Raw genomic sequence first — 23,494 nt, forward strand, 5'->3', positions numbered from 1 at the left:
TGCTTTGTTCGTTCAGTTTTTCCTTCATTCTTACACTCCAAAGATCAGTGAATCATTTGGTATTTCTCTTTCTCTTCTTGGCTTTTTCACTGAGCATAATTCCCTCCAGCTCCTTCCATGGTGCTGCCAATGGTAGGATTTGCCCTCTTCTTATGTCTGTGTAATATACCATTTTGTATATGTACCACATCTTCTTTATCCATTCATCTACCAGTGGACATTTAGGTTGCTTCCAGTTCTTTGCTATACTAAACAGTGCTGCAACAAACATCGGGGTTCATCTGTCTTTTTCAAACTTGATTGCTGCTCTCCTGGTATATATTCCTTAAAATGGAATTCCTGGGTCCAGTGGTGAATCCTTTCTGTGCATTTTGAGGAACCTCCATACTCCTTTCCACAATGGTTGAACTAATTTACATTCCCACCAGCAGTGTAGGAGGGTTCCCCTTTCTCCACAGCCGCAACAACATTTGTTGTTGTTTGTCTCTTGAATGATAGCTATCCTTTGTGGAGTGAGGTGATAACTCATTGTAGTTTTCATTTGCATTTCTCTGATAAAAAGAGACGTGGAGCATCTTTTCATGTGTCTGTTGGCCATCTGTATTTGTTAATTGGAGAACCGTCTGTTCAGTTCCTCTGCCCATTTTTAATTGGATTATTTGTTTTTAGTTTGTTGAGGCATGTGAGCTCTTTATATATTTTGGGCGTCAAGCCTTTATCGGATGTGTCATTTACAAATATATTTTCCCATCCTGTAGGGCTCCTTTCTGTTGTGTTGATGGTGTCTACTGCTCTACAGAAGCTTTTCACCTTAATATATTCCCACTTTTCATTTTTGCTGTTGTTTTCCTTACCCGGGAGATATTTTCAAGAAGAGGTCACTCATGTTTACGTCTAAGAGGTTTCTGCCTATGTTTTCTTCCAAGAGTTTAATGGTTTCATGACTTAACTTCCGGTCTTTGATACATTTTGGATTTACTTTTGTATATGGGGTTAGAACACAGTGCAGTTTCATTCTCCTTCATGTAGCTGTCCAGATTTGCCATCTCAATCTGTTGAAGAGACTGTCATTTCGCTATTGTCTGTCCATGGCTCCTTTTATGAAATAGTAATTGACCACATATATTTGGGTTAAAGTCTGGAGTGTCTAGTCTGTTCCACTGGTGTGTGGCTCTGTTCTTGTGCCAGTACCATATTGTCTTGATTACTATGGCTTTATAGTAGAGCGTGAAGTTGGTGAGTGAGATCACCCCTACGTTATTCTTCTCTCTCAGCATTCCTATGGCTATTCGGTGTCTTTGGTGTTTACGTGTGAATTTTTCATTTATTTGTTCCAATTCATTGAAGAATGTTGCTGATGATGTCATAGGAAAACGTCAAATCTGTATATTGCTTTGCTCAGGATGGCTATTTTCATGATATTAATTCTTCCTAGCCTCGTAAATTGGTGAGTTTCCATTTGTTAGTGTCGCCTTTAATTTCTCTTAAGTGTGACTTGTTGTTTCCTGAGTATATGTCTATCACTTCTTTGCTTAGGTTTATTCCTATGTATTTTATCCTTTCTGCTGCATTTGTGAACGGAATTGTTTTCCAGATTTCTCTTTCTACTGGTTCATTGTTCGTGTACAGAAAAGCTACAGATTTCTGTGTGTTAATTTTCTATCGTGCGACTTTGCTGTATCCCGATATGAGCTCTAGTAATTTTGGTGTGGAATCTTTAGGGTTTTTTATGTACAATTTCATGTCATCTGCAAATAGAGACAGTTTAACTTCTTGTCTACCAATATGGATTCTTTGTGTTTCTTTGTTTTGTCTAATTGCTTTGTCCAAGACCTCCAGTACTGTGTTGAATAACATTGGGGAGAGTGGGCATCCCTGTCTTGTATCCAATCGCAGAAGAAAACCTTTCAGCTTCTCGCTGTTCACTATGACGTTGGCTGCGGTTTTATCATATATGGGCTTTATTATGTTGAGGTACTTGCCCTCTATACACATTTAGTTGAGAGTGGTTATCATGGATCGTTGTAGAACTATGTCAAACGCTTTTTCAGTATCTATGGAGATGATCATGTGGTTTTGTCTGTCTTTATGTTGATGTGCTGGATGATGTTGATGGATTATCAAATTTCGTACTATCCTTGCATCCCTGGGATGAATCCCATTTGGTCATGGGGTATCATCCTTTGGATGTATTTTTGAATTCGTTTTGCTAATACGTTGTTTTGTATTTTTACATCTACGTTCATCAGGCACAATCGTCTGTAGTGTTTCTTTCTTTGGTGCCGTCTTTATCTGGCTTTTCCATTAGAGTGATATCGGTTTCATAGAGTGAGTTTGGGAGTAATCCCTCCTCTTCTATTTTTTAAAAAACTTTAAGGAGTATGGGTACTATGTCTGATCTGTATGTCTGTTAAAATTCCGAGGAAAATCCATCTGTCCCGGGGATTTGTTCTTTGGTAGTTTTTTGTTACTGATTCAATTCCGTTGCTGGTAATTGGTGTGTTAAGATTTTATGTTTTTCCTGGGTCAGCCATGGAAGGTTTTATTCTCCTAGGAATTTGTCCATTTCTCCTTGGTTTCCCAGCTTATCATCGTATAGGTTTTCATAGTACTCTCTAATAATTCTTTGTATTTCTGTGGTGTCCGTCGTGGTTTTTCCTTTTTTTATTTCTGATTCTGTTGATGAGTGTTGACTCTCTTTTCCTCTTAATATGTCTGGCAAGAGGCTTATCTATATTGTTTATTTTCCCGAAGAAACAGCTCTTGCTTTCTTTGACATTTGCTAATGTTTTCTTCTCAACATTATTTATTTCGTCTCTGGTCTTTATTTATTCCATCGTTCTGCTGACCTTAGGCCACATTTGTTCTCCTTTTTCCAACTTCGATAATTGAGACTTTAGACCATTCATTTGGGATTTTTCTTCCTTCTTTACATGTGACTGGATGGCTATATATTTTCCTCTTAAGAGTGCTTTTGCCGTACCACAGTAGTTTTAGCTTTCTATTGTTGTCATTTTTTAGATATAATGCAGAATCTCCATTTTAATTTGGTCTTCGAGTAATTGATTATTTATGAGCATGTTGTTAAGCCTCCATGTGTTTGTGAGCCTTTTTGCTTTCTTTGTCCAATTTATTTGTAGTTCTAAGCATTTGTGGTCTGAAAAGTTGGTTGATAGGATTTCAATCTCTTGGAATTAACTGAGGCTCTTTTTGTTGCCTACTATGTGTTCTACTCTGGAGAATGTTTCATGTGCACGTGAGAAGAATGTGTGTCCTGTTGCTTTTGGATGTAGAATTGTGTAGATATCTATTAGGGCCATCTGTTCTAGTGTGTTGTTCAGTGCCTCTGTGTCCTTACTTATTTTCTGTCTCTTGGATCCGTCCTTTGGAGTGAGTGGTGGGTTGAAGTCTCCCAATGTGTATGCATTGCATTCTATTTCCTCCTTTAATTCTGTTAGTATTTGTTTCACATATGCTGGTACTCCTGTGTTGTATTCATATATACTCATAAAGGTTATATCCTCTTGTTGAACTGCGCCCTTCAACATTATGTAATGACCTCCTTTACCTTTTATTTTTTTTTCTTCCTTTTTTTAAAATTTTTTGTGCTTTATATATGATTTGTATGTTTATCCCACTTTTCCCGTTATTGTGTTTATAATTGTTATTAATTTTTTTTAATATAAAGGTGAAGTGGTTGGTAGATGCAAGATAAAAGTAGAATACACGGTTTAGTGTTGTAAGAGAGCACATGTAGATGATCAGGTGTGTGCCAGTAGACTAAGTGTCAGTCCAAGCTAGACAAGGGCAATAAAACTTCCACGGATGCAGAGATCCCTCAAAACAAGGGCATTGAGGTTTTAAGCCTCACCTCTGTAGATTCCAAATTTCTCACCTGATGGCCGCCCTGCGACTGTGCCTCTCTTATGTTGTTCCTCCCTTGAGGAATCTACCCATCTCTGGCTAACCAGCCATCTTCCGGGACCATACAGGGAAGTTTAAATTTGATAAGTGAGATAGAAGAAATATTGTTTGAAAGGGTTAGCTTTTTACTTCTTTGCAGTTTTATGCCATGTGGTTTCTGTGCCCAGCATTTTTCAGGAAGTATCTTTACCACTTGGAAGAATTATCTTACTTGGTAAATTATATATGAGGGACGACTTCTATTTCAGCGCTGTAATTAGCAAGGAAGAAGAAAAGCTATAGAAGTAGCAGACGGACGAAATCATGGGAAGATTGTTTATTTCTTTGAAATATCTTCTTGTAGATTAACTTAAGCATGTGTAGGTTTTAAACTACTAATTAAATTGCGCACACACATTAACATAGAAGGAATACACGGACATAACCAAAGCAGAACTATAATTACCAGCCATCCTCAGTGAAACCAAGAAAAACCAGTTAGGCATCCTAGGCATTTGTGAAAATTTATCTACCATATGATGGATATTGTCCAACTGAACTTGAACGGTCTGAGAGAAATCAGACAAATTAAAACATCCGATTCCTGGGAACTGTTCACATCCCATATGCTCTTTTAACAGTAGATAATTTGTAGTTGTAAGATTTTGGAGTGCTACAACTTGCACTTCTCCTAATTCTTGGTTGAATTCCAAAAGTATAGACACAGTCAAATTGATGTTTTACTCTATGCACAGGCCAGCTTAGATATTTCCTTCTCCGTTTACTGGACAAGTACAGGAACTGGTGAGACGAATGCAGCTCCAACTGTAGCAGTGCCTGAATCTTTGTTGAGGTTTTTTGATGATCATCTTCTGGAATGACTCTTCCAGAGATTGCTGATGTGGGAAGTTCTTCTTCATATCGTATCTTAGTTCATTTTGTGGTTAGCCCAATTAGGCTTTGATCCTCTATATAAGCACAAAGAGACCATTTTCCCCTCCTATTTTTATGCCCTTTATACCATTGTGTAGAACTCAATATATGTCAACACATAGGAACTGCTCTTTTATCAATAGAGAGGAATATTTTCAGAAAACAGTACCTCCAAACCGATCATCTGCAAATCTTTAACTGATCAAAATTAAGGATATTTTAATCATGACATAATCCTTGATTTACAGTTAACTTTATTCTATCAGGGAGTTATCCCCCTTTTCTTAATTTATTTTCTTTTTCTTTTCCTTTCTCGTTATCATTAATCTAAACTTACATGAAGAATACTCTGTTTACTAGTCTCTCCCCTATACCTGGTCCCCACTATTAACCCCTTTCCAGTCACTGTCATTCAGCAGAGCAAAATATTGTAGAATCACTACTTGTCTTCTCTGTGTTGTACAGCCCACCCCTTTCTCCCACCCACCCCAATTAGCATGCTAATCTTAATATCCTCCTTCTACTTCCCCCCTCATCCCTCCCTATCCACCCATCCTCCCCACTCCCTTTCCCTTTGGTACCTGTTACTCCATTCTTGCGTTCTGTGAATCCGCTTCTGCTTTGTTCGTTCAGTTTTTCCTTCATTCTTACACTCCAAAGATCAGTGAATCATTTGGTATTTCTCTTTCTCTTCTTGGCTTTTTCACTGAGCATAATTCCCTCCAGCTCCTTCCATGGTGCTGCCAATGGTAGGATTTGCCCTCTTCTTATGTCTGTGTAATATACCATTTTGTATATGTACCACATCTTCTTTATCCATTCATCTACCAGTGGACATTTAGGTTGCTTCCAGTTCTTTGCTATACTAAACAGTGCTGCAACAAACATCGGGGTTCATCTGTCTTTTTCAAACTTGATTGCTGCTCTCCTGGTATATATTCCTTAAAATGGAATTCCTGGGTCCAGTGGTGAATCCTTTCTGTGCATTTTGAGGAACCTCCATACTCCTTTCCACAATGGTTGAACTAATTTACATTCCCACCAGCAGTGTAGGAGGGTTCCCCTTTCTCCACAGCCGCAACAACATTTGTTGTTGTTTGTCTCTTGAATGATAGCTATCCTTTGTGGAGTGAGGTGATAACTCATTGTAGTTTTCATTTGCATTTCTCTGATAAAAAGAGACGTGGAGCATCTTTTCATGTGTCTGTTGGCCATCTGTATTTGTTAATTGGAGAACCGTCTGTTCAGTTCCTCTGCCCATTTTTAATTGGATTATTTGTTTTTAGTTTGTTGAGGCATGTGAGCTCTTTATATATTTTGGGCGTCAAGCCTTTATCGGATGTGTCATTTACAAATATATTTTCCCATCCTGTAGGGCTCCTTTCTGTTGTGTTGATGGTGTCTACTGCTCTACAGAAGCTTTTCACCTTAATATATTCCCACTTTTCATTTTTGCTGTTGTTTTCCTTACCCGGGAGATATTTTCAAGAAGAGGTCACTCATGTTTACGTCTAAGAGGTTTCTGCCTATGTTTTCTTCCAAGAGTTTAATGGTTTCATGACTTAACTTCCGGTCTTTGATACATTTTGGATTTACTTTTGTATATGGGGTTAGAACACAGTGCAGTTTCATTCTCCTTCATGTAGCTGTCCAGATTTGCCATCTCAATCTGTTGAAGAGACTGTCATTTCGCTATTGTCTGTCCATGGCTCCTTTTATGAAATAGTAATTGACCACATATATTTGGGTTAAAGTCTGGAGTGTCTAGTCTGTTCCACTGGTGTGTGGCTCTGTTCTTGTGCCAGTACCATATTGTCTTGATTACTATGGCTTTATAGTAGAGCGTGAAGTTGGTGAGTGAGATCACCCCTACGTTATTCTTCTCTCTCAGCATTCCTATGGCTATTCGGTGTCTTTGGTGTTTACGTGTGAATTTTTCATTTATTTGTTCCAATTCATTGAAGAATGTTGCTGATGATGTCATAGGAAAACGTCAAATCTGTATATTGCTTTGCTCAGGATGGCTATTTTCATGATATTAATTCTTCCTAGCCTCGTAAATTGGTGAGTTTCCATTTGTTAGTGTCGCCTTTAATTTCTCTTAAGTGTGACTTGTTGTTTCCTGAGTATATGTCTATCACTTCTTTGCTTAGGTTTATTCCTATGTATTTTATCCTTTCTGCTGCATTTGTGAACGGAATTGTTTTCCAGATTTCTCTTTCTACTGGTTCATTGTTCGTGTACAGAAAAGCTACAGATTTCTGTGTGTTAATTTTCTATCGTGCGACTTTGCTGTATCCCGATATGAGCTCTAGTAATTTTGGTGTGGAATCTTTAGGGTTTTTTATGTACAATTTCATGTCATCTGCAAATAGAGACAGTTTAACTTCTTGTCTACCAATATGGATTCTTTGTGTTTCTTTGTTTTGTCTAATTGCTTTGTCCAAGACCTCCAGTACTGTGTTGAATAACATTGGGGAGAGTGGGCATCCCTGTCTTGTATCCAATCGCAGAAGAAAACCTTTCAGCTTCTCGCTGTTCACTATGACGTTGGCTGCGGTTTTATCATATATGGGCTTTATTATGTTGAGGTACTTGCCCTCTATACACATTTAGTTGAGAGTGGTTATCATGGATCGTTGTAGAACTATGTCAAACGCTTTTTCAGTATCTATGGAGATGATCATGTGGTTTTGTCTGTCTTTATGTTGATGTGCTGGATGATGTTGATGGATTATCAAATTTCGTACTATCCTTGCATCCCTGGGATGAATCCCACTTGGTCATGGGGTATCATCCTTTGGATGTATTTTTGAATTCGTTTTGCTAATACGTTGTTTTGTATTTTTACATCTACGTTCATCAGGCACAATCGTCTGTAGTGTTTCTTTCTTTGGTGCCGTCTTTATCTGGCTTTTCCATTAGAGTGATATCGGTTTCATAGAGTGAGTTTGGGAGTAATCCCTCCTCTTCTATTTTTTAAAAAACTTTAAGGAGTATGGGTACTATGTCTGATCTGTATGTCTGTTAAAATTCCGAGGAAAATCCATCTGTCCCGGGGATTTGTTCTTTGGTAGTTTTTTGTTACTGATTCAATTCCGTTGCTGGTAATTGGTGTGTTAAGATTTTATGTTTTTCCTGGGTCAGCCATGGAAGGTTTTATTCTCCTAGGAATTTGTCCATTTCTCCTTGGTTTCCCAGCTTATCATCGTATAGGTTTTCATAGTACTCTCTAATAATTCTTTGTATTTCTGTGGTGTCCGTCGTGGTTTTTCCTTTTTTTATTTCTGATTCTGTTGATGAGTGTTGACTCTCTTTTCCTCTTAATATGTCTGGCAAGAGGCTTATCTATATTGTTTATTTTCCCGAAGAAACAGCTCTTGCTTTCTTTGACATTTGCTAATGTTTTCTTCTCAACATTATTTATTTCGTCTCTGGTCTTTATTTATTCCATCGTTCTGCTGACCTTAGGCCACATTTGTTCTCCTTTTTCCAACTTCGATAATTGAGACTTTAGACCATTCATTTGGGATTTTTTTTCCTTCTTTACATGTGACTGGATGGCTATATATTTTCCTCTTAAGAGTGCTTTTGCCGTACCACAGTAGTTTTAGCTTTCTATTGTTGTCATTTTTTAGATATAATGCAGAATCTCCATTTTAATTTGGTCTTCGAGTAATTGATTATTTATGAGCATGTTGTTAAGCCTCCATGTGTTTGTGAGCCTTTTTGCTTTCTTTGTCCAATTTATTTGTAGTTCTAAGCATTTGTGGTCTGAAAAGTTGGTTGATAGGATTTCAATCTCTTGGAATTAACTGAGGCTCTTTTTGTTGCCTACTATGTGTTCTACTCTGGAGAATGTTTCATGTGCACGTGAGAAGAATGTGTGTCCTGTTGCTTTTGGATGTAGAATTGTGTAGATATCTATTAGGGCCATCTATTCTAGTGTGTTGTTCAGTGCCTCTGTGTCCTTACTTATTTTCTGTCTCTTGGATCCGTCCTTTGGAGTGAGTGGTGGGTTGAAGTCTCCCAATGTGTATGCATTGCATTCTATTTCCTCCTTTAATTCTGTTAGTATTTGTTTCACATATGCTGGTACTCCTGTGTTGTATTCATATATACTCATAAAGGTTATATCCTCTTGTTGAACTGCGCCCTTCAACATTATGTAATGACCTCCTTTACCTTTTATTTTTTTTTCTTCCTTTTTTTAAAATTTTTGTGCTTTATATATGATTTGTATGTTTATCCCACTTTTCCCGTTATTGTGTTTATAATTGTTATTAATTTTTTTTAATATAAAGGTGAAGTGGTTGGTAGATGCAAGATAAAAGTAGAATACACGGTTTAGTGTTGTAAGAGAGCACATGTAGATGATCAGGTGTGTGCCAGTAGACTAAGTGTCAGTCCAAGCTAGACAAGGGCAATAAAACTTCCACGGATGCAGAGATCCCTCAAAACAAGGGCATTGAGGTTTTAAGCCTCACCTCTGTAGATTCCAAATTTCTCACCTGATGGCCGCCCTGCGACTGTGCCTCTCTTATGTTGTTCCTCCCTTGAGGAATCTACCCATCTCTGGCTAACCAGCCATCTTCCGGGACCATACAGGGAAGTTTAAATTTGATAAGTGAGATAGAAGAAATATTGTTTGAAAGGGTTAGCTTTTTACTTCTTTGCAGTTTTATGCCATGTGGTTTCTGTGCCCAGCATTTTTCAGGAAGTATCTTTACCACTTGGAAGAATTATCTTACTTGGTAAATTATATATGAGGGACGACTTCTATTTCAGGGCTGTAATTAGCAAGGAAGAAGAAAAGCTATAGAAGTAGCAGACGGACGAAATCATGGGAAGATTGTTTATTTCTTTGAAATATCTTCTTGTAGATTAACTTAAGCATGTGTAGGTTTTAAACTACTAATTAAATTGCGCACACACATTAACATAGAAGGAATACACGGACATAACCAAAGCAGAACTATAATTACCAGCCATCTCCAGTGAAACCAAGAAAAACCAGTTAGGCATCCTAGGCATTTGTGAAAATTTATCTACCATATGATGGATATTGTCCAACTGAACTTGAACGGTCTGAGAGAAATCAGACAAATTAAAACATCCGATTCCTGGGAACTGTTCACATCCCATATGCTCTTTTAACAGTAGATAATTTGTAGTTGTAAGATTTTGGCGTGCTACAACTTGCACTTCTCCTAATTCTTGGTTGAATTCCAAAAGTATAGACACAGTCAAATTGATGTTTTACTCTATGCACAGGCCAGCTTAGATATTTCCTTCTCCGTTTACTGGACAAGTACAGGAACTGGTGAGACGAATGCAGCTCCAACTGTAGCAGTGCCTGAATCTTTGTTGAGGTTTTTTGATGATCATCTTCTGGAATGACTCTTCCAGAGATTGCTGATGTGGGAAGTTCTTCTTCATATCGTATCTTAGTTCATTTTGTGGTTAGCCCAATTAGGCTTTGATCCTCTATATAAGCACAAAGAGACCATTTTCCCCTCCTATTTTTATGCCCTTTATACCATTGTGTAGAACTCAATATATGTCAACACATAGGAACTGCTCTTTTATCAATAGAGAGGAATATTTTCAGAAAACAGTACCTCCAAACCGATCATCTGCAAATCTTTAACTGATCAACATTAAGGATATTTTAATCATGACTTAATCCTTGATTTACAGTTAACTTTATTCTATCAGGGAGTTATCCCCCTTTTCTTAATTTATTTTCTTTTTCTTTTTCTTTCTCGTTATCATTAATCTAAACTTACATGAAGAATACTCTGTTTACTAGTCTCTCCCCTATACCTGATCCCCACTATTAACCCCTTTCCAGTCACTGTCATTCAGCAGAGCAAAATATTGTAGAATCACTACTTGTCTTCTCTGTGTTGTAAAGCCCACCCCTTTCTCCCACCCACCCCAATTAGCATGCTAATCTTAATATCCTCCTTCTACTTCCCCCCTCATCCCTCCCTATCCACCCATCCTCCCCACTCCCTTTCCCTTTGGTACCTGTTACTCCATTCTTGCGTTCTGTGAATCCGCTTCTGCTTTGTTCGTTCAGTTTTTCCTTCATTCTTACACTCCAAAGATCAGTGAATCATTTGGTATTTCTCTTTCTCTTCTTGGCTTTTTCACTGAGCATAATTCCCTCCAGCTCCTTCCATGGTGCTGCCAATGGTAGGATTTGCCCTCTTCTTATGTCTGAGTAATATACCATTTTGTATATGTACCACATCTTCTTTATCCATTCATCTACCAGTGGACATTTAGGTTGCTTCCAGTTCTTTGCTATACTAAACAGTGCTGCAACAAACATCGGGGTTCATCTGTCTTTTTCAAACTTGATTGCTGCTCTCCTGGTATATATTCCTTAAAATGGAATTCCTGGGTCCAGTGGTGAATCCTTTCTGTGCATTTTGAGGAACCTCCATACTCCTTTCCACAATGGTTGAACTAATTTACATTCCCACCAGCAGTGTAGGAGGGTTCCCCTTTCTCCACAGCCGCAACAACATTTGTTGTTGTTTGTCTCTTGAATGATAGCTATCCTTTGTGGAGTGAGGTGATAACTCATTGTAGTTTTCATTTGCATTTCTCTGATAAAAAGAGACGTGGAGCATCTTTTCATGTGTCTGTTGGCCATCTGTATTTGTTAATTGGAGAACCGTCTGTTCAGTTCCTCTGCCCATTTTTAATTGGATTATTTGTTTTTAGTTTGTTGAGGCATGTGAGCTCTTTATATATTTTGGGCGTCAAGCCTTTATCGGATGTGTCATTTACAAATATATTTTCCCATCCTGTAGGGCTCCTTTCTGTTGTGTTGATGGTGTCTACTGCTCTACAGAAGCTTTTCACCTTAATATATTCCCACTTTTCATTTTTGCTGTTGTTTTCCTTACCCGGGAGATATTTTCAAGAAGAGGTCACTCATGTTTACGTCTAAGAGGTTTCTGCCTATGTTTTCTTCCAAGAGTTTAATGGTTTCATGACTTAACTTCCGGTCTTTGATACATTTTGGATTTACTTTTGTATATGGGGTTAGAACACAGTGCAGTTTCATTCTCCTTCATGTAGCTGTCCAGATTTGCCATCTCAATCTGTTGAAGAGACTGTCATTTCGCTATTGTCTGTCCATGGCTCCTTTTATGAAATAGTAATTGACCACATATATTTGGGTTAAAGTCTGGAGTGTCTAGTCTGTTCCACTGGTGTGTGGCTCTGTTCTTGTGCCAGTACCATATTGTCTTTATTACTATGGCTTTATAGTAGAGCGTGAAGTTGGATAGTGAGATCACCCCTACGTTATTCTTCTCTCTCAGCATTCCTATGGCTATTCGGTGTCTTTGGTGTTTACGTGAGAATTTTTCATTTATTTGTTCCAATTCATTGAAGAATGTTGCTGATGATTTCATAGGAAAACGTCAAATCTGTATATTGCTTTGCTCAGGATGGCTATTTTCATGATATTAATTCTTCCTAGCCTCGTAAATTGGTGAGTTTCCATTTGTTAGTGTCGCCTTTAATTTCTCTTAAGTGTGACTTGTTGTTTCCTGAGTATATGTCTATCACTTCTTTGCTTAGGTTTATTCCTATGTATTTTATCCTTTCTGCTGCATTTGTGAACGGAATTGTTTTCCAGATTTCTCTTTCTACTGGTTCATTGTTCGTGTACAGAAAAGCTACAGATTTCTGTGTGTTAATTTTCTATCGTGCGACTTTGCTGTATCCCGATATGAGCTCTAGTAATTTTGGTGTGGAATCTTTAGGGTTTTTTATGTACAATTTCATGTCATCTGCAAATAGAGACAGTTTAACTTCTTGTCTACCAATATGGATTCTTTGTGTTTCTTTGTTTTGTCTAATTGCTTTGTCCAAGACCTCCAGTACTGTGTTGAATAACATTGGGGAGAGTGGGCATCCCTGTCTTGTATCCAATCGCAGAAGAAAACCTTTCAGCTTCTCGCTGTTCACTATGACGTTGGCTGCGGTTTTATCATATATGGGCTTTATTATGTTGAGGTACTTGCCCTCTATACACATTTAGTTGAGAGTGGTTATCATGGATCGTTGTAGAACTATGTCAAACGCTTTTTCAGTATCTATGGAGATGATCATGTGGTTTTGTCTGTCTTTATGTTGATGTGCTGGATGATGTTGATGGATTATCAAATTTCGTACTATCCTTGCATCCCTGGGATGAATCCCACTTGGTCATGGGGTATCATCCTTTGGATGTATTTTTGAATTCGTTTTGCTAATACGTTGTTTTGTATTTTTACATCTACGTTCATCAGGCACAATCGTCTGTAGTGTTTCTTTCTTTGGTGCCGTCTTTATCTGGCTTTTCCATTAGAGTGATATCGGTTTCATAGAGTGAGTTTGGGAGTAATCCCTCCTCTTCTATTTTTTAAAAAACTTTAAGGAGTATGGGTACTATGTCTGATCTGTATGTCTGTTAAAATTCCGAGGAAAATCCATCTGTCCCGGGGATTTGTTCTTTGGTAGTTTTTGCTTACTGATTCAATTCCGTTGCTGGTAATTGGTGTGTTAAGATTTTATGTTTTTCCTGGGTCAGCCATGGAAGGTTTTATTCTCCTAGGAATTTGTCCATTTCTCCTTGGTTTCCCAGCTTATCATCGTATAGGTTTTCATAGTACTCTCTAATAATTCTTTGTATTTCTGTGGTGTCCGTCGTGGTTTTTCCTTTTTTTATTTCTGATTCTGTTGATGAGTGTTGACTCTCTTTTCCTCTTAATATGTCTGGCAAGAGGCTTATCTATATTGTTTATTTTCCCGAAGAAACAGCTCTTGCTTTCTTTGACATTTGCTAATGTTTTCTTCTCAACATTATTTATTTCGTCTCTGGTCTTTATTTATTCCATCGTTCTGCTGACCTTAGGCCACATTTGTTCTCCTTTTTCCAACTTCGATAATTGAGACTTTAGACCATTCATTTGGGATTTTTCTTCCTTCTTTACATGTGACTGGATGGCTATATATTTTCCTCTTAAGAGTGCTTTTGCCGTACCACAGTAGTTTTAGCTTTCTATTGTTGTCATTTTTTAGATATAATGCAGAATCTCCATTTTAATTTGGTCTTCGAGTAATTGATTATTTATGAGCATGTTGTTAAGCCTCCATGTGTTTGTGAGCCTTTTTGCTTTCTTTGTCCAATTTATTTGTAGTTCTAAGCATTTGTGGTCTGAAAAGTTGGTTGATAGGATTTCAATCTCTTGGAATTAACTGAGGCTCTTTTTGTTGCCTACTATGTGTTCTACTCTGGAGAATGTTTCATGTGCACGTGAGAAGAATGTGTGTCCTGTTGCTTTTGGATGTAGAATTGTGTAGATATCTATTAGGGCCATCTGTTCTAGTGTGTTGTTCAGTGCCTCTGTGTCCTTACTTATTTTCTGTCTCTTGGATCCGTCCTTTGGAGTGAGTGGTGGGTTGAAGTCTCCCAATGTGTATGCATTGCATTCTATTTCCTCCTTTAATTCTGTTAGTATTTGTTTCACATATGCTGGTACTCCTGTGTTGTATTCATATATACTCATAAAGGTTATATCCTCTTGTTGAACTGCGCCCTTCAACATTATGTAATGACCTCCTTTACCTTTTATTTTTTTTTCTTCCTTTTTTTAAAATTTTTTGTGCTTTATATATGATTTGTATGTTTATCCCACTTTTCCCGTTATTGTGTTTATAATTGTTATTAATTTTTTTTAATATAAAGGTGAAGTGGTTGGTAGATGCAAGATAAAAGTAGAATACACGGTTTAGTGTTGTAAGAGAGCACATGTAGATGATCAGGTGTGTGCCAGTAGACTAAGTGTCAGTCCAAGCTAGACAAGGGCAATAAAACTTCCACGGATGCAGAGATCCCTCAAAACAAGGGCATTGAGGTTTTAAGCCTCACCTCTGTAGATTCCAAATTTCTCACCTGATGGCCGCCCTGCGACTGTGCCTCTCTTATGTTGTTCCTCCCTTGAGGAATCTACCCATCTCTGGCTAACCAGCCATCTTCCGGGACCATACAGGGAAGTTTAAATTTGATAAGTGAGATAGAAGAAATATTGTTTGAAAGGGTTAGCTTTTTACTTCTTTGCAGTTTTATGCCATGTGGTTTCTGTGCCCAGCATTTTTCAGGAAGTATCTTTACCACTTGGAAGAATTATCTTACTTGGTAAATTATATATGAGGGACGACTTCTATTTCAGCGCTGTAATTAGCAAGGAAGAAGAAAAGCTATAGAAGTAGCAGACGGACGAAATCATGGGAAGATTGTTTATTTCTTTGAAATATCTTCTTGTAGATTAACTTAAGCATGTGTAGGTTTTAAACTACTAATTAAATTGCGCACACACATTAACATAGAAGGAATACACGGACATAACCAAAGCAGAACTATAATTACCAGCCATCCTCAGTGAAACCAAGAAAAACCAGTTAGGCATCCTAGGCATTTGTGAAAATTTATCTACCATATGATGGATATTGTCCAACTGAACTTGAACGGTCTGAGAGAAATCAGACAAATTAAAACATCCGATTCCTGGGAACTGTTCACATCCCATATGCTCTTTTAACAGTAGATAATTTGTAGTTGTAAGATTTTGGAGTGCTACAACTTGCACTTCTCCTAATTCTTGGTTGAATTCCAAAAGTATAGACACAGTCAAATTGATGTTTTACTCTATGCACAGGCCAGCTTAGATATTTCCTTCTCCGTTTACTGGACAAGTACAGGAACTGGTGAGACGAATGCAGCTCCAACTGTAGCAGTGCCTGAATCTTTGTTGAGGTTTTTTGATGATCATCTTCTGGAATGACTCTTCCAGAGATTGCTGATGTGGGAAGTTCTTCTTCATATCGTATCTTAGTTCATTTTGTGGTTAGCCCAATTAGGCTTTGATCCTCTATATAAGCACAAAGAGACCATTTTCCCCTCCTATTTTTATGCCCTTTATACCATTGTGTAGAACTCAATATATGTCAACACATAGGAACTGCTCTTTTATCAATAGAGAGGAATATTTTCAGAAAACAGTACCTCCAAACCGATCATCTGCAAATCTTTAACTGATCAAAATTAAGGATATTTTAATCATGACATAATCCTTGATTTACAGTTAACTTTATTCTATCAGGGAGTTATCCCCCTTTTCTTAATTTATTTTCTTTTTCTTTTCCTTTCTCGTTATCATTAATCTAAACTTACATGAAGAATACTCTGTTTACTAGTCTCTCCCCTATACCTGGTCCCCACTATTAACCCCTTTCCAGTCACTGTCATTCAGCAGAGCAAAATATTGTAGAATCACTACTTGTCTTCTCTGTGTTGTACAGCCCACCCCTTTCTCCCACCCACCCCAATTAGCATGCTAATCTTAATATCCTCCTTCTACTTCCCCCCTCATCCCTCCCTATCCACCCATCCTCCCCACTCCCTTTCCCTTTGGTACCTGTTACTCCATTCTTGCGTTCTGTGAATCCGCTTCTGCTTTGTTCGTTCAGTTTTTCCTTCATTCTTACACTCCAAAGATCAGTGAATCATTTGGTATTTCTCTTTCTCTTCTTGGCTTTTTCACTGAGCATAATTCCCTCCAGCTCCTTCCATGGTGCTGCCAATGGTAGGATTTGCCCTCTTCTTATGTCTGTGTAATATACCATTTTGTATATGTACCACATCTTCTTTATCCATTCATCTACCAGTGGACATTTAGGTTGCTTCCAGTTCTTTGCTATACTAAACAGTGCTGCAACAAACATCGGGGTTCATCTGTCTTTTTCAAACTTGATTGCTGCTCTCCTGGTATATATTCCTTAAAATGGAATTCCTGGGTCCAGTGGTGAATCCTTTCTGTGCATTTTGAGGAACCTCCATACTCCTTTCCACAATGGTTGAACTAATTTACATTCCCACCAGCAGTGTAGGAGGGTTCCTCTTTCTCCACAGCCGCAACAACATTTGTTGTTGTTTGTCTCTTGAATGATAGCTATCCTTTGTGGAGTGAGGTGATAACTCATTGTAGTTTTCATTTGCATTTCTCTGATAAAAAGAGACGTGGAGCATCTTTTCATGTGTCTGTTGGCCATCTGTATTTGTTAATTGGAGAACCGTCTGTTCAGTTCCTCTGCCCATTTTTAATTGGATTATTTGTTTTTAGTTTGTTGAGGCATGTGAGCTCTTTATATATTTTGGGCGTCAAGCCTTTATCGGATGTGTCATTTACAAATATATTTTCCCATCCTGTAGGGCTCCTTTCTGTTGTGTTGATGGTGTCTACTGCTCTACAGAAGCTTTTCACCTTAATATATTCCCACTTTTCATTTTTGCTGTTGTTTTCCTTACCCGGGAGATATTTTCAAGAAGAGGTCACTCATGTTTACGTCTAAGAGGTTTCTGCCTATGTTTTCTTCCAAGAGTTTAATGGTTTCATGACTTACCTTCCGGTCTTTGATACATTTTGGATTTACTTTTGTATATGGGGTTAGAACACAGTGCAGTTTCATTCTCCTTCATGTAGCTGTCCAGATTTGCCATCTCAATCTGTTGAAGAGACTGTCATTTCGCTATTGTCTGTCCATGGCTCCTTTTATGAAATAGTAATTGACCACATATATTTGGGTTAAAGTCTGGAGTGTCTAGTCTGTTCCACTGGTGTGTGGCTCTGTTCTTGTGCCAGTACCATATTGTCTTGATTACTATGGCTTTATAGTAGAGCGTGAAGTTGGTGAGTGAGATCACCCCTACGTTATTCTTCTCTCTCAGCATTCCTATGGCTATTCGGTGTCTTTGGTGTTTACGTGTGAATTTTTCATTTATTTGTTCCAATTCATTGAAGAATGTTGCTGATGATGTCATAGGAAAACGTCAAATCTGTATATTGCTTTGCTCAGGATGGCTATTTTCATGATATTAATTCTTCCTAGCCTCGTAAATTGGTGAGTTTCCATTTGTTAGTGTCGCCTTTAATTTCTCTTAAGTGTGACTTGTTGTTTCCTGAGTATATGTCTATCACTTCTTTGCTTAGGTTTATTCCTATGTATTTTATCCTTTCTGCTGCATTTGTGAACGGAATTGTTTTCCAGATTTCTCTTTCTACTGGTTCATTGTTCGTGTACAGAAAAGCTACAGATTTCTGTGTGTTAATTTTCTATCGTGCGACTTTGCTGTATCCCGATATGAGCTCTAGTAATTTTGGTGTGGAATCTTTAGGGTTTTTTATGTACAATTTCATGTCATCTGCAAATAGAGACAGTTTAACTTCTTGTCTACCAATATGGATTCTTTGTGTTTCTTTGTTTTGTCTAATTGCTTTGTCCAAGACCTCCAGTACTGTGTTGAATAACATTGGGGAGAGTGGGCATCCCTGTCTTGTATCCAATCGCAGAAGAAAACCTTTCAGCTTCTCGCTGTTCACTATGACGTTGGCTGCGGTTTTATCATATATGGGCTTTATTATGTTGAGGTACTTGCCCTCTATACACATTTAGTTGAGAGTGGTTATCATGGATCGTTGTAGAACTATGTCAAACGCTTTTTCAGTATCTATGGAGATGATCATGTGGTTTTGTCTGTCTTTATGTTGATGTGCTGGATGATGTTGATGGATTATCAAATTTCGTACTATCCTTGCATCCCTGGGATGAATCCCATTTGGTCATGGGGTATCATCCTTTGGATGTATTTTTGAATTCGTTTTGCTAATACGTTGTTTTGTATTTTTACATCTACGTTCATCAGGCACAATCGTCTGTAGTGTTTCTTTCTTTGGTGCCGTCTTTATCTGGCTTTTCCATTAGAGTGATATCGGTTTCATAGAGTGAGTTTGGGAGTAATCCCTCCTCTTCTATTTTTTAAAAAACTTTAAGGAGTATGGGTACTATGTCTGATCTGTATGTCTGTTAAAATTCCGAGGAAAATCCATCTGTCCCGGGGATTTGTTCTTTGGTAGTTTTTTGTTACTGATTCAATTCCGTTGCTGGTAATTGGTGTGTTAAGATTTTATGTTTTTCCTGGGTCAGCCATGGAAGGTTTTATTCTCCTAGGAATTTGTCCATTTCTCCTTGGTTTCCCAGCTTATCATCGTATAGGTTTTCATAGTACTCTCTAATAATTCTTTGTATTTCTGTGGTGTCCGTCGTGGTTTTTCCTTTTTTTATTTCTGATTCTGTTGATGAGTGTTGACTCTCTTTTCCTCTTAATATGTCTGGCAAGAGGCTTATCTATATTGTTTATTTTCCCGAAGAAACAGCTCTTGCTTTCTTTGACATTTGCTAATGTTTTCTTCTCAACATTATTTATTTCGTCTCTGGTCTTTATTTATTCCATCGTTCTGCTGACCTTAGGCCACATTTGTTCTCCTTTTTCCAACTTCGATAATTGAGACTTTAGACCATTCATTTGGGATTTTTCTTCCTTCTTTACATGTGACTGGATGGCTATATATTTTCCTCTTAAGAGTGCTTTTGCCGTACCACAGTAGTTTTAGCTTTCTATTGTTGTCATTTTTTAGATATAATGCAGAATCTCCATTTTAATTTGGTCTTCGAGTAATTGATTATTTATGAGCATGTTGTTAAGCCTCCATGTGTTTGTGAGCCTTTTTGCTTTCTTTGTCCAATTTATTTGTAGTTCTAAGCATTTGTGGTCTGAAAAGTTGGTTGATAGGATTTCAATCTCTTGGAATTAACTGAGGCTCTTTTTGTTGCCTACTATGTGTTCTACTCTGGAGAATGTTTCATGTGCACGTGAGAAGAATGTGTGTCCTGTTGCTTTTGGATGTAGAATTGTGTAGATATCTATTAGGGCCATCTGTTCTAGTGTGTTGTTCAGTGCCTCTGTGTCCTTACTTATTTTCTGTCTCTTGGATCCGTCCTTTGGAGTGAGTGGTGGGTTGAAGTCTCCCAATGTGTATGCATTGCATTCTATTTCCTCCTTTAATTCTGTTAGTATTTGTTTCACATATGCTGGTACTCCTGTGTTGTATTCATATATACTCATAAAGGTTATATCCTCTTGTTGAACTGCGCCCTTCAACATTATGTAATGACCTCCTTTACCTTTTATTTTTTTTTCTTCCTTTTTTTAAAATTTTTTGTGCTTTATATATGATTTGTATGTTTATCCCACTTTTCCCGTTATTGTGTTTATAATTGTTATTAATTTTTTTTAATATAAAGGTGAAGTGGTTGGTAGATGCAAGATAAAAGTAGAATACACGGTTTAGTGTTGTAAGAGAGCACATGTAGATGATCAGGTGTGTGCCAGTAGACTAAGTGTCAGTCCAAGCTAGACAAGGGCAATAAAACTTCCACGGATGCAGAGATCCCTCAAAACAAGGGCATTGAGGTTTTAAGCCTCACCTCTGTAGATTCCAAATTTCTCACCTGATGGCCGCCCTGCGACTGTGCCTCTCTTATGTTGTTCCTCCCTTGAGGAATCTACCCATCTCTGGCTAACCAGCCATCTTCCGGGACCATACAGGGAAGTTTAAATTTGATAAGTGAGATAGAAGAAATATTGTTTGAAAGGGTTAGCTTTTTACTTCTTTGCAGTTTTATGCCATGTGGTTTCTGTGCCCAGCATTTTTCAGGAAGTATCTTTACCACTTGGAAGAATTATCTTACTTGGTAAATTATATATGAGGGACGACTTCTATTTCAGCGCTGTAATTAGCAAGGAAGAAGAAAAGCTATAGAAGTAGCAGACGGACGAAATCATGGGAAGATTGTTTATTTCTTTGAAATATCTTCTTGTAGATTAACTTAAGCATGTGTAGGTTTTAAACTACTAATTAAATTGCGCACACACATTAACATAGAAGGAATACACGGACATAACCAAAGCAGAACTATAATTACCAGCCATCCTCAGTGAAACCAAGAAAAACCAGTTAGGCATCCTAGGCATTTGTGAAAATTTATCTACCATATGATGGATATTGTCCAACTGAACTTGAACGGTCTGAGAGAAATCAGACAAATTAAAACATCCGATTCCTGGGAACTGTTCACATCCCATATGCTCTTTTAACAGTAGATAATTTGTAGTTGTAAGATTTTGGAGTGCTACAACTTGCACTTCTCCTAATTCTTGGTTGAATTCCAAAAGTATAGACACAGTCAAATTGATGTTTTACTCTATGCACAGGCCAGCTTAGATATTTCCTTCTCCGTTTACTGGACAAGTACAGGAACTGGTGAGACGAATGCAGCTCCAACTGTAGCAGTGCCTGAATCTTTGTTGAGGTTTTTTGATGATCATCTTCTGGAATGACTCTTCCAGAGATTGCTGATGTGGGAAGTTCTTCTTCATATCGTATCTTAGTTCATTTTGTGGTTAGCCCAATTAGGCTTTGATCCTCTATATAAGCACAAAGAGACCATTTTCCCCTCCTATTTTTATGCCCTTTATACCATTGTGTAGAACTCAATATATGTCAACACATAGGAACTGCTCTTTTATCAATAGAGAGGAATATTTTCAGAAAACAGTACCTCCAAACCGATCATCTGCAAATCTTTAACTGATCAAAATTAAGGATATTTTAATCATGACATAATCCTTGATTTACAGTTAACTTTATTCTATCAGGGAGTTATCCCCCTTTTCTTAATTTATTTTCTTTTTCTTTTCCTTTCTCGTTATCATTAATCTAAACTTACATGAAGAATACTCTGTTTACTAGTCTCTCCCCTATACCTGGTCCCCACTATTAACCCCTTTCCAGTCACTGTCATTCAGCAGAGCAAAATATTGTAGAATCACTACTTGTCTTCTCTGTGTTGTACAGCCCACCCCTTTCTCCCACCCACCCCAATTAGCATGCTAATCTTAATATCCTCCTTCTACTTCCCCCCTCATCCCTCCCTATCCACCCATCCTCCCCACTCCCTTTCCCTTTGGTACCTGTTACTCCATTCTTGCGTTCTGTGAATCCGCTTCTGCTTTGTTCGTTCAGTTTTTCCTTCATTCTTACACTCCAAAGATCAGTGAATCATTTGGTATTTCTCTTTCTCTTCTTGGCTTTTTCACTGAGCATAATTCCCTCCAGCTCCTTCCATGGTGCTGCCAATGGTAGGATTTGCCCTCTTCTTATGTCTGTGTAATATACCATTTTGTATATGTACCACATCTTCTTTATCCATTCATCTACCAGTGGACATTTAGGTTGCTTCCAGTTCTTTGCTATACTAAACAGTGCTGCAACAAACATCGGGGTTCATCTGTCTTTTTCAAACTTGATTGCTGCTCTCCTGGTATATATTCCTTAAAATGGAATTCCTGGGTCCAGTGGTGAATCCTTTCTGTGCATTTTGAGGAACCTCCATACTCCTTTCCACAATGGTTGAACTAATTTACATTCCCACCAGCAGTGTAGGAGGGTTCCCCTTTCTCCACAGCCGCAACAACATTTGTTGTTGTTTGTCTCTTGAATGATAGCTATCCTTTGTGGAGTGAGGTGATAACTCATTGTAGTTTTCATTTGCATTTCTCTGATAAAAAGAGACGTGGAGCATCTTTTCATGTGTCTGTTGGCCATCTGTATTTGTTAATTGGAGAACCGTCTGTTCAGTTCCTCTGCCCATTTTTAATTGGATTATTTGTTTTTAGTTTGTTGAGGCATGTGAGCTCTTTATATATTTTGGGCGTCAAGCCTTTATCGGATGTGTCATTTACAAATATATTTTCCCATCCTGTAGGGCTCCTTTCTGTTGTGTTGATGGTGTCTACTGCTCTACAGAAGCTTTTCACCTTAATATATTCCCACTTTTCATTTTTGCTGTTGTTTTCCTTACCCGGGAGATATTTTCAAGAAGAGGTCACTCATGTTTACGTCTAAGAGGTTTCTGCCTATGTTTTCTTCCAAGAGTTTAATGGTTTCATGACTTACCTTCCGGTCTTTGATACATTTTGGATTTACTTTTGTATATGGGGTTAGAACACAGTGCAGTTTCATTCTCCTTCATGTAGCTGTCCAGATTTGCCATCTCAATCTGTTGAAGAGACTGTCATTTCGCTATTGTCTGTCCATGGCTCCTTTTATGAAATAGTAATTGACCACATATATTTGGGTTAAAGTCTGGAGTGTCTAGTCTGTTCCACTGGTGTGTGGCTCTGTTCTTGTGCCAGTACCATATTGTCTTGATTACTATGGCTTTATAGTAGAGCGTGAAGTTGGTGAGTGAGATCACCCCTACGTTATTCTTCTCTCTCAGCATTCCTATGGCTATTCGGTGTCTTTGGTGTTTACGTGTGAATTTTTCATTTATTTGTTCCAATTCATTGAAGAATGTTGCTGATGATGTCATAGGAAAACGTCAAATCTGTATATTGCTTTGCTCAGGATGGCTATTTTCATGATATTAATTCTTCCTAGCCTCGTAAATTGGTGAGTTTCCATTTGTTAGTGTCGCCTTTAATTTCTCTTAAGTGTGACTTGTTGTTTCCTGAGTATATGTCTATCACTTCTTTGCTTAGGTTTATTCCTATGTATTTTATCCTTTCTGCTGCATTTGTGAACGGAATTGTTTTCCAGATTTCTCTTTCTACTGGTTCATTGTTCGTGTACAGAAAAGCTACAGATTTCTGTGTGTTAATTTTCTATCGTGCGACTTTGCTGTATCC

This window comes from Manis pentadactyla, chromosome Y (genome assembly GCF_030020395.1).
Source record: "Manis pentadactyla isolate mManPen7 chromosome Y, mManPen7.hap1, whole genome shotgun sequence".
In the NCBI taxonomy this organism is placed as follows: domain Eukaryota; kingdom Metazoa; phylum Chordata; class Mammalia; order Pholidota; family Manidae; genus Manis; species Manis pentadactyla.